Source organism: Saccopteryx bilineata, chromosome 12, assembly GCF_036850765.1.
Source record: "Saccopteryx bilineata isolate mSacBil1 chromosome 12, mSacBil1_pri_phased_curated, whole genome shotgun sequence".
Classification (NCBI taxonomy): domain Eukaryota; kingdom Metazoa; phylum Chordata; class Mammalia; order Chiroptera; family Emballonuridae; genus Saccopteryx; species Saccopteryx bilineata.
This window is the reverse complement of record NC_089501.1, coordinates 24872097-24881335: the sequence shown is the minus strand read 5'-3', so window position 1 is coordinate 24881335 and position 9239 is coordinate 24872097.

The window sequence follows — 9239 nt, the reverse complement described above, 5'->3', positions numbered from 1 at the left end:
ATGTGCATGTAAAAATTTAATAAAAATTGTATGCTTTCCCTTATTAATCTACCATTATCTGTTCCATTTTCAGACCCAGCTAGGAGCCTTAAGAGAGTCAAAGAAAAAATTTTCTCCCCGGCAGTACTGACTCCGAAACTGCCAGCTACGTTGACATGGTTGCCTCTGACCAGTGCTGCAGCAGCACACCTCATACTGATATGTGTGGATTATTAAAGTTCTGTTGTTGCCATAAATATTATTTCCAAACTGGCTCTAAGCCAGGGGTCTCAAACACAACTCAGCATGTGGGCCGCAGAGCAAGATCACAGCCATTCGGCGGGCCGCACTAGGTCTACAAAAGGCAACTGTTACGCAACACTTTTCTCACTGCAGTTGAAAACAAAAAAAATCAGTACAAGCACAATCGTACATGCAGTTTACTCAGTGTCACAAAACGACCAGAAACTGTAGTTCGCATCACAACTGCTGTTAACTAAGCTAATATCTAGCTAGGATGCTAGAGAAATGAAAAATACAAGTAGGCCCCTAGGCTTACTTAATTTTATCCAAAATATTTTGAACTTCGTGGATTAGTCTGCGGGCCGCACAAAATTGTTTGGCGGGCCGCGAGTTTGAGACCCCTGCTAAGCCTTTGCATTATTCTCCCAAGTTATAAAGTCTCCAGTGGGAGAGTATGTTAGCTTAAAACTAGTTCAAAAGTTTAAATCCTAGTTAAAAGAGAGGGTAATAAAAGTTCTCTCTTTTGTGATGAAAGGTGAGGAAATGAAAACTATCAACTGCTCAAAATGAGAATTGTACCCCAAACAGGGAAAGTGTTTGGAAGTCAGTTGGCCAATGCCTGACATATGGAGCCTATGTTAATCCAATTGCCTTCCTCATTGCCACTGAACACAGACCAGTGAACACTGTAAAAGAAAATTATACAGTCATACATTTGCATTATTTAATCATGCTTAGATACTGACCATTTCCTAAATTTTATTTATATAGCTTTCTAATCAACAATTTCTTCTGTTCTCCATAAAAGTTGTTGTAGATTTTCTCCATCTTTCACCAATTATTTCCTTTCTTCTGTTATTCTTAATATTTTTATTTTTATAAATTTTTTAATTTTAATTTTTTAATTTATTGTGTTAACATGGGTTCAAGTGGGGAGGGAATAGAGTTGGAAAGAAACTATGCATGGGGCATGGGGGGCAAGATGCAGTGTGTAGAGAGGCTGTTATATTGAGTGGTACTCAATATTTTATTGTTATCAATTCATTTAGAAAGAAAATCAAAATTCAAGGAAAAAAATTCTTCAATTCCTTGCCACCATGCCAACAAATTAATCTCGACCTATTTTTTTTTCCTTCCTTCATCTCAGTTATTAATCTTCCCTCTTGTGTTCTAGATCATACTGTTTCTCCTTATTCTCTGAAGCTCACCTCTTTACACTTTTCCAGATTCTCAATTTGGTTGATTATTCCCCCATGATCAATATTTTTTCCATTTATTTGTATGCATTGACATTTAAACGTGTTTAAATTACTGATATTATTTTAAAAATCAGTTTTCTTTAACCCATACTGTTTAAGGTACCACTCTATTTTTCTATTCCACAATGCTGAAAAACTTTCACAGTTGTCCCGAAAGAATACTTTATATCCCATAATTATTTCTGGGCCAGTTCTGCTAGAGTCAATTGCAACATGTAATTGAGAAGTTTTCTTAATTACAAGGTAACTTAAATATACAGATTTTCTAAGAAAATCTGATGTGATTTGGTCATTAATAGAGAAGAAATAGGATTTGAGATTTAGATGACTCAAATATAGTGTTTCAGCTATTCCTGTGTGAGCAACAATAATTCCCCTTCCTGGTTCTGAAAACACTAACTTCCTCTTTCTTGACTCCCTTATAATATTCTCACCTAAGTCCATTATCTGGTAATGGGATACCCAACCACCTCATGTTGTATTGGTTTTCTATGGCTACCATAACAAATTACCTCTAATGTAGTGGCTTAAGACAATACCAAGGTATTATCTCACTGTTCTCTAAGGTAGAAGTTCAACATGAATCTTACTGGGTTAAAATCAAAGTGTCAGCAAAGCTCTATTCCCTTTTGGAGGCTCTCGGACAGACTCTGTTTCCTTGTCTTTTCTAGCTTCTACATTTCTTGGGTCATGGTCCCTCCTTCATCTTCAAAAGCAAGGATGGGGGATTGAGTCCTTCTCACATCCCATCACCCTGACCTCTATTTCTGAACTCCATCTTCCATGTTTAAGGAACCTCATAATTACTTGGACTCACTGGAATAATTCAGGATGCAACCCAAGATCCTTTTAATCACATCTGTGAAATTCTTTGCCATGTAAAATAACATGCACAGGTTTTGGAGATTAGAATATAGACCTCATTGGGGGACAATTATCTTGCCTACCACACACTTGAAAAAATCCTGGTTGCTACTGGATCCATGACTGTGGTCATTTATAAGCATGCTTCAGAGTGGCAGAGACAAAGTCTGAATGGGGGCAGGGGGGCGAAATCACTCATTTACCAAAAGAACTAGATTTTCCTAATATATATTGCGTATACCTAAGAAATAAATGTGTGTGTGCATTTTAAGAGTATCAGACCAAGAAGGACCGAATGTAACAATAGGTTGGACCAATTTTGTGAAATGGGTAAGTTTGATAGATATTCTAGATGTTATATGTTAATTGGAACAGCTAGAAAACAGCTTTTGTCATTTGTTTTGTTGGTGATCAAATGAAATAAATATGCCAGAACTTCTCCAGAACAATGTAAAGGAAGGAGTGTAGAAATTTAAGGCAATAAGAATATTTGAAATATTTTTTATTATTTATTTGTGCATTCTTTATCTATTATACAGCGTGTCCGTAAAGTCATGGTGCACTTTTGACCAGTCACAGGAAAGCAACAAAAGATTATAGAAATGTGAAATCTGCACCAAATAAAAGGAAAACCCTCCCAGTTTCTGTAGGATGATGTGGAAGCATGTGCGCATGTGCAGATGATGATGTAACACCGTGTATACAGCGGAGCAGCCCACGGCCATGCCAGTCGAGATGTGGATGGTACAGAGGAAAGTTCAGTGTGTTCTGTGGCTAAATTTGAATCTGTGACCAAAGTGCAACGTGAATATCGGTGCGTTTATAATCAAGCGCCACCACATAGGAATAACATTACTTGGTGGGATAAGCAGTTGAAGGAAACTGGCAGTTTGGTGGAGAAACTCCGTTCTGGTAGGCCATCAGTCAGTGATGAGTCTGTAGAGGCTCTACATGATAGCTACCTAAGGAGCCCTAAAAAAATCTGTGCATGAGCCCACATCGAACTGCACTGAATAGGTATGAAACTGGGAAAGTTTTCCTTTAATTGGTGCAGATTTCACATTTCTATCGTCTTTTGTTGCTTTCCTGTGATGGGTCAAAAGTGCACCATGACTTTACGGACACACTGTATATTCTAAGGAGACAGGAGATCCTAGCTTAACTAAGGCAATGAGCACCAGTGTCCTTAAAAAGCCCTGTGGTTACTGTCTGCTGTAGGTCAGCAATAACTACAGGAGATACTGCAGCGAGACAGGTTTCTTGATTGTATTAGAGATGATGGGATCCAGCAGCATAACAGAGGCTCAGTGTCTAAATGAAACCAGAGACAAGAGTTACAATAATGGGCAGCAGCAATGAGGTATGATGTAAATAGTTTAACTCACTGGAATCTTTGGAGAGGGCTTGGTTTGTTTGTTTTTTTTCTTAATGGTATGTATCAAAGATGAATTTACACATTGGTAGAAACAGCAGGATGATAAAGCTGATTTTAAAAACTATAGGGTAGTTATAATTATTTATAGCCATGGAAAGAGAGATTGCTAGGCTAAGATTTCTGAGTTACACAGAAAAAATGTCAATATCCTATAGGGTTTGTATGATTATTTTCTTATGGCATAAAAATTATATGCGTCTCTACAGGACAAACTTAAACTGCATTGCTATAGAAACGGAATCATCTGTATCACTATTAGTTTTCTACTCACCCACCTCCTTTTAGAGATTTGCAAAACCCCACAATCAAATAGGCATGCTTCTAAAGGTTAGATAATCCTTGTTAGATAAACCTGCTACAACAAGCTCTCCTATGACATTGAAAAAAATATGCAATCACCCATTTACCTATTTCAAAATTTGGGATTTTGGTTTTTTTGGTCCCTTTTGTTTGAACACAAATTATCTCACTCTTGGCCACAGGCAACCACTGATGCTGTCACTATAAATAAGATTTATCCTGTATGGAGTCATATTCAATGTATTTGTTGCATTTTTATCTTTTGCTTAGTATAAAGTTGTTGGGCTAAATTTTTTTTAGTATCTATCAGTAGTTCATTATTCTGGTTGTTGTTAAGGTGTATTCCATTATGGCAAATGGAATATACCAAAACTTGTTTATCTTTTTACTTACTGATAAGCTTTTCATGTCCTTCCAGTTTCTTTTGTCGTGCTTTTAAATTGTGGTATGGTTGGTATACAACAATATATTACTTTCAATTACACAACATCATGATTTGCTATTTGTATATATTGTGAAATAATCACCACAATGTCAAGTTGTGTGTCACCATACATAGCTACAAAAATTTTAATTTCTTGTGAAAAAAATTTTAAGATTTAATCTCTTAGCAACTTTTAAATACGTACTACAGTGTTATTGACTATAGTCACCATGCTATACATTACATCTTCATGACTTAGTTATAACTAGAAGCTGATACCTTTTGACTCCCTTCACCCATTCCATACCCTCTGTCCCCTCATCCCCTGCCTCTGGCAACCACCAATATATTCTCTGTATCTATTGTGGATGCAAAGGAGTTTGATGGAAAGCAGCATCATGGGAAGATTTGATTTTAAATTCCTAACCAGGAGGTCATGGTGGATAGTCACACCCAGGCATATAACTTCTTATTAATAGGCTTATATTTGCTTTCCACAAATCCTGTCCATTTTTTGCTGGTAACTAGGTTTACACATCTTTGAAATGTCCCCATTCAGACCTCTTCTTTGACCACCCTCAAGATTGTACATAACCTTAACTACCCTCTGCAGGGGTCCTCAGGTTATGGCAGTCTTAACATACAATGTTTCGAGTTTACAATGCTCACTCCCATAAAAACTTTAAAAAATTGACACATGAGTGTTTTGGCTTAGGCCATTAGCATCAGACTTATGGACTACATGGGTGAACTAGTCTGGTTGCATGAGGCAGAGGAATGTGCAGTAACGCGGCATATGAATGAGGGTATAGGCGTCCCCCAGTACAATTACCTACGCCATTTTGGACTGTTAAAAGTGCAAGTGTTTCTTTGTGTTAGGCTATGTTTCAATTTCCACCAAAATTCAGTTTACGTCACTGCTGTATGAATGGAACTGCATTGTAACCCCAGGACCTCCTGTAAACCGATCCCACTGTGCTTCCCTTTTTGGGGTGGGAGTAAAAAAGAGTTTATTTAATTAAATACAAGAGTGAGGTCAGGAAGGATTGAGGGAAGGTGGATCAAATCTGCCGGGATCTGCCTGTCCTGCTTCCTTGAAATCTTCCCTACCTTTTCTCCTTGATTTTAAATAGAAAAATGAAACTGCAAAACTGCTATCTTGCTCCATGGCAATCGTTATGTTTGGCTCAAATAAACTCATAAAATTTTTCTACAGGTTTAGACACAAGTTGTTTTCTTTTATTTATTTATTTTTTTAGAAAGAGTGAGAGAGAGGGGGAAAGGGAGAGAGAAAGATGGGGGAGAGAGAAGAAAAGCATCAACTCATAGTTGCTTCACTTTAGTTGTTCATTGATTGCTTCTTATATATGCCATGACCAGGGTCTCAAGTCAGTGACCTTGGGCTCAAGCCAGGGACAGGCCCATGCTCAAGCTTTCTACCTCTAGGATTTGAACCAGGGACCTCACCTTTTGGGTTAATGCTATGTCCACTGTGCCATCACGGGTCAGGCACAAGTTGTTTTCATATCTCAGCTATTGTAAATAATGCTGCAATGAACATGAGGTGCATACGTCTTTTTGAATTAGTATATTTGTTTTCTTGGGTAAATGCCCAGAAGTGAAATTGCTGAGGTAATTTATTCTTCATTTTTACAGTAACTTCTATACTGCTTTCCATAGTGGCTGTACCAATTTACATTCCCACCAATATTACAAAAAGGTTTCATTTTCTCTACATTTTCACCAACACATGCTATTTCTTGTCTTTCTGATAATAGTAGTTAATAATCATTCTAACAGGTATGAGATGATACCTCTTGTGGTTTAAATTTGCATTTCCCTGATGATTAGTGATGTTTAGCATCTTTTTATGTGCTTTTTGGCCTTCTATATGTCTTCTTTGAAAAAATGTTTATTCAGATCTTCTGGCCATTTTTAATTGAATCGTTTGTGTATACAAAAAGGGGGGGTTGTATGAAAAGTAATCTTTGAAGGGTGACCTGATCATATATTTTTAACTGGACAGGTCTTGGTGGGTAATCATGGCCCAAGTATATAAGTTCTTTATTAAAAGACTTATCTTGCCTGACCTGTGGTGGCGCAGTGGATAAAGTGTCAACCTGGAAATGCTGAGGTCGCCGGTTCAAAACCCTGGGCTTGCCTGGTCAAGGCACATATGGGAGTTGAGGTTTCCTGCTCCTCCACCCCTTCTCTCTCTGTCTCTCTTCTCTCTCTCTCTCTCCCTCTCTCTCTCCTTTATAAAATGAATAAATAAAATAAAATAAAATAAAAGGCTTATCTTTGCGTAAAACAAGCCCTGTCCATTATTTCTGTGCATCTAAGTTAATGCATCGTTGAAATGTCCGCTTACGACCTCTCCTTTTAATACTGACCACCTTTTCAAGTCCCTTCTTCCAAAGTGTGCCCACTTTCAAGAGAGCACATACTCTTAACTATCCTGTAATGTAGTGGTCCCAAACCCCTGGGCCACGGACTGGTACTGGTCCATGGGACATTTGGTACCAGTCCGCAGAGAAAGAATAAGTAACTTACATTATTTCCGTTTTATTTATATTTAAGTCTGAACAATGTTTTATTTTTTTTAAATGACCAGATTCCCTCTGTTACATCTGTCTAAGACTCACTCTTGACACTTGTCTTGGTCACGTGATACATTTATCCATCCCACCCTAAAGGCCGGTCCTTGAAAATATTTTCTGACATTAAACCAGTCCCTGGCTCAAAAAAGGTTGGGGACCACTGCTGTAATGCAATCCCATCTTGCTTTATTCCACCTCTATATAATCTTTAGATTTCCTCCTTAATTTCAAATGCATAAAAGAAGCTACAAACTCATTTCTTAGAAGCATTTATATCAATCTATTGAGATCTTGCCTCCAGTATATCCTTCGTTTGACTCAAATGAATTTTTATAAAAAGTTCCTGACCTGTGGTGGCGCAGTGGATAAAGTGTCGACATGAAATGCTGAGGTCACCGGTTCAAAACCCTAGACTTGCCTGGTCAAGGCACATATGGGAGTTGATGCTTCCTGCTCCTCCCTCCCCCTTCTCTCTCTCTCTCACTCTCTTTCCTCTCTAAAAAATTAATAAAAGTAAAAAAAAAATTTTTTTTTAAGTTTTCTAAAGTTTTGGACATTCCTACATAGTCATTTGTATTTTTGCTACTAAATTGTATGAGTTCTTTATATATTTTGGACATTAACCCCTCGTGAGTTTTTATAATTTACAAATATTTTATCCATTTGATTTGTTTCCTTTCATTTTGTTGATGATTCCTTTGCTGTACAGAAACCTTTTAGTTTGATATAGTCCAACTTATTTTTCCTTTTGTTACCTTTGCTGCTGGTGTCAAATCCAAAAAATCATTGCCAAGATCAATGTCAAGAAACTTAGTGGGTATATCTTCTTCTACAAGTTTTATGGTTTCCAGTCTTACATTTAAGTCTTTAATTCACTTTAAGACCATTTTTGTGTATGATGTGAGATGGAAGTCCACTTTCATTCTTTTCCATGTGGTTGTCCAGTTTTCCCAACACCATTTACTGAAGACTGTCTTTTTCCCATTGTGTATTCTTGGCTCCTTTGTCATAAATAAATTCTCCAAATATTGTTGAATTTATCTTGGAGTTCCCTATTCTGTTTCATTGATGTATGAGTCTGTTTTTAGAAAACAATATTGTTTTAATTACTATAGCTTTGGGATATAGTTTGAAATCAAGGGTCATGATGCCTCCAGTTTGTTCTTCTTTCTGAAGGTTGCTTCAGCTATTTGGCATATTTTGCAGTTCCCTAGAACTTTCGGATTTGTTTGGTGTATTTCTATAAAAAATGCCATTTGAATTTTGATAGAAATTACAATAAATCTGTAGATTGCTTTGGGTATTATAGACATTTTAACAATATTAATTCTTCCAATCATAAATATAAAATATATTTTCATTTTATTTGTATGTTCTTTGATTTCTTTCAGCAATGTCTTATAGTTTTCAGGAAAAGAAAACAACAGATTGCTGTGGAAGCCCACATGTAAGATAGTAAGTAATACAGTACACAAAATATTATATCATTACTGGGAATATTTGTATTCTGGTAAACTGTTACATTTTTTAAGTTACCATAGTCATTAGAATATATGTATACAGTCCTAGAAGGTTAGCTCAGTAGGTTAGAGCATCATCTTGAAACGCTATTGCTGCAGGTTTGAACTCAGGTCAGGGCACATATGGAAGCAAACAAGAATGCAAAACTAAATGCAACAACAAATGAATGTTTCCCTCTTTTTTTCTCCTTTTGTCTGTCTGTCTGTCTCTGTCCCTCTAATATATATGTGTATATATATGTATACTATATATATATATATATATATAGAGAGAGAGAGAGAGAGAGAGAGAGAGAGAGATATTGAGAGAGAGAGAAAGAGAGAGAAAATTTCCGGGCACAATAAAATATCCTAGACTTTATGAAATGCAGACATAAAAATCAAAAATCCATATATCAAGAAGAAAATTTATTATACAAATTTAAAGAATTACTTTCATAATTTTCTATTATAGCTCTTTTCTAATCATGCCTTTTGTCTCTTTTCTGTCTGCAGGAGAAATATCAGTATACTAAGTCATCCTTTCAAGTCTCCTTTCTATTTTCAGAACCAAAAAACAACAAATCTCTTCCTGCTAATTCAAAAGGAAAAATTAAATCAACTTAAACTTAGGAT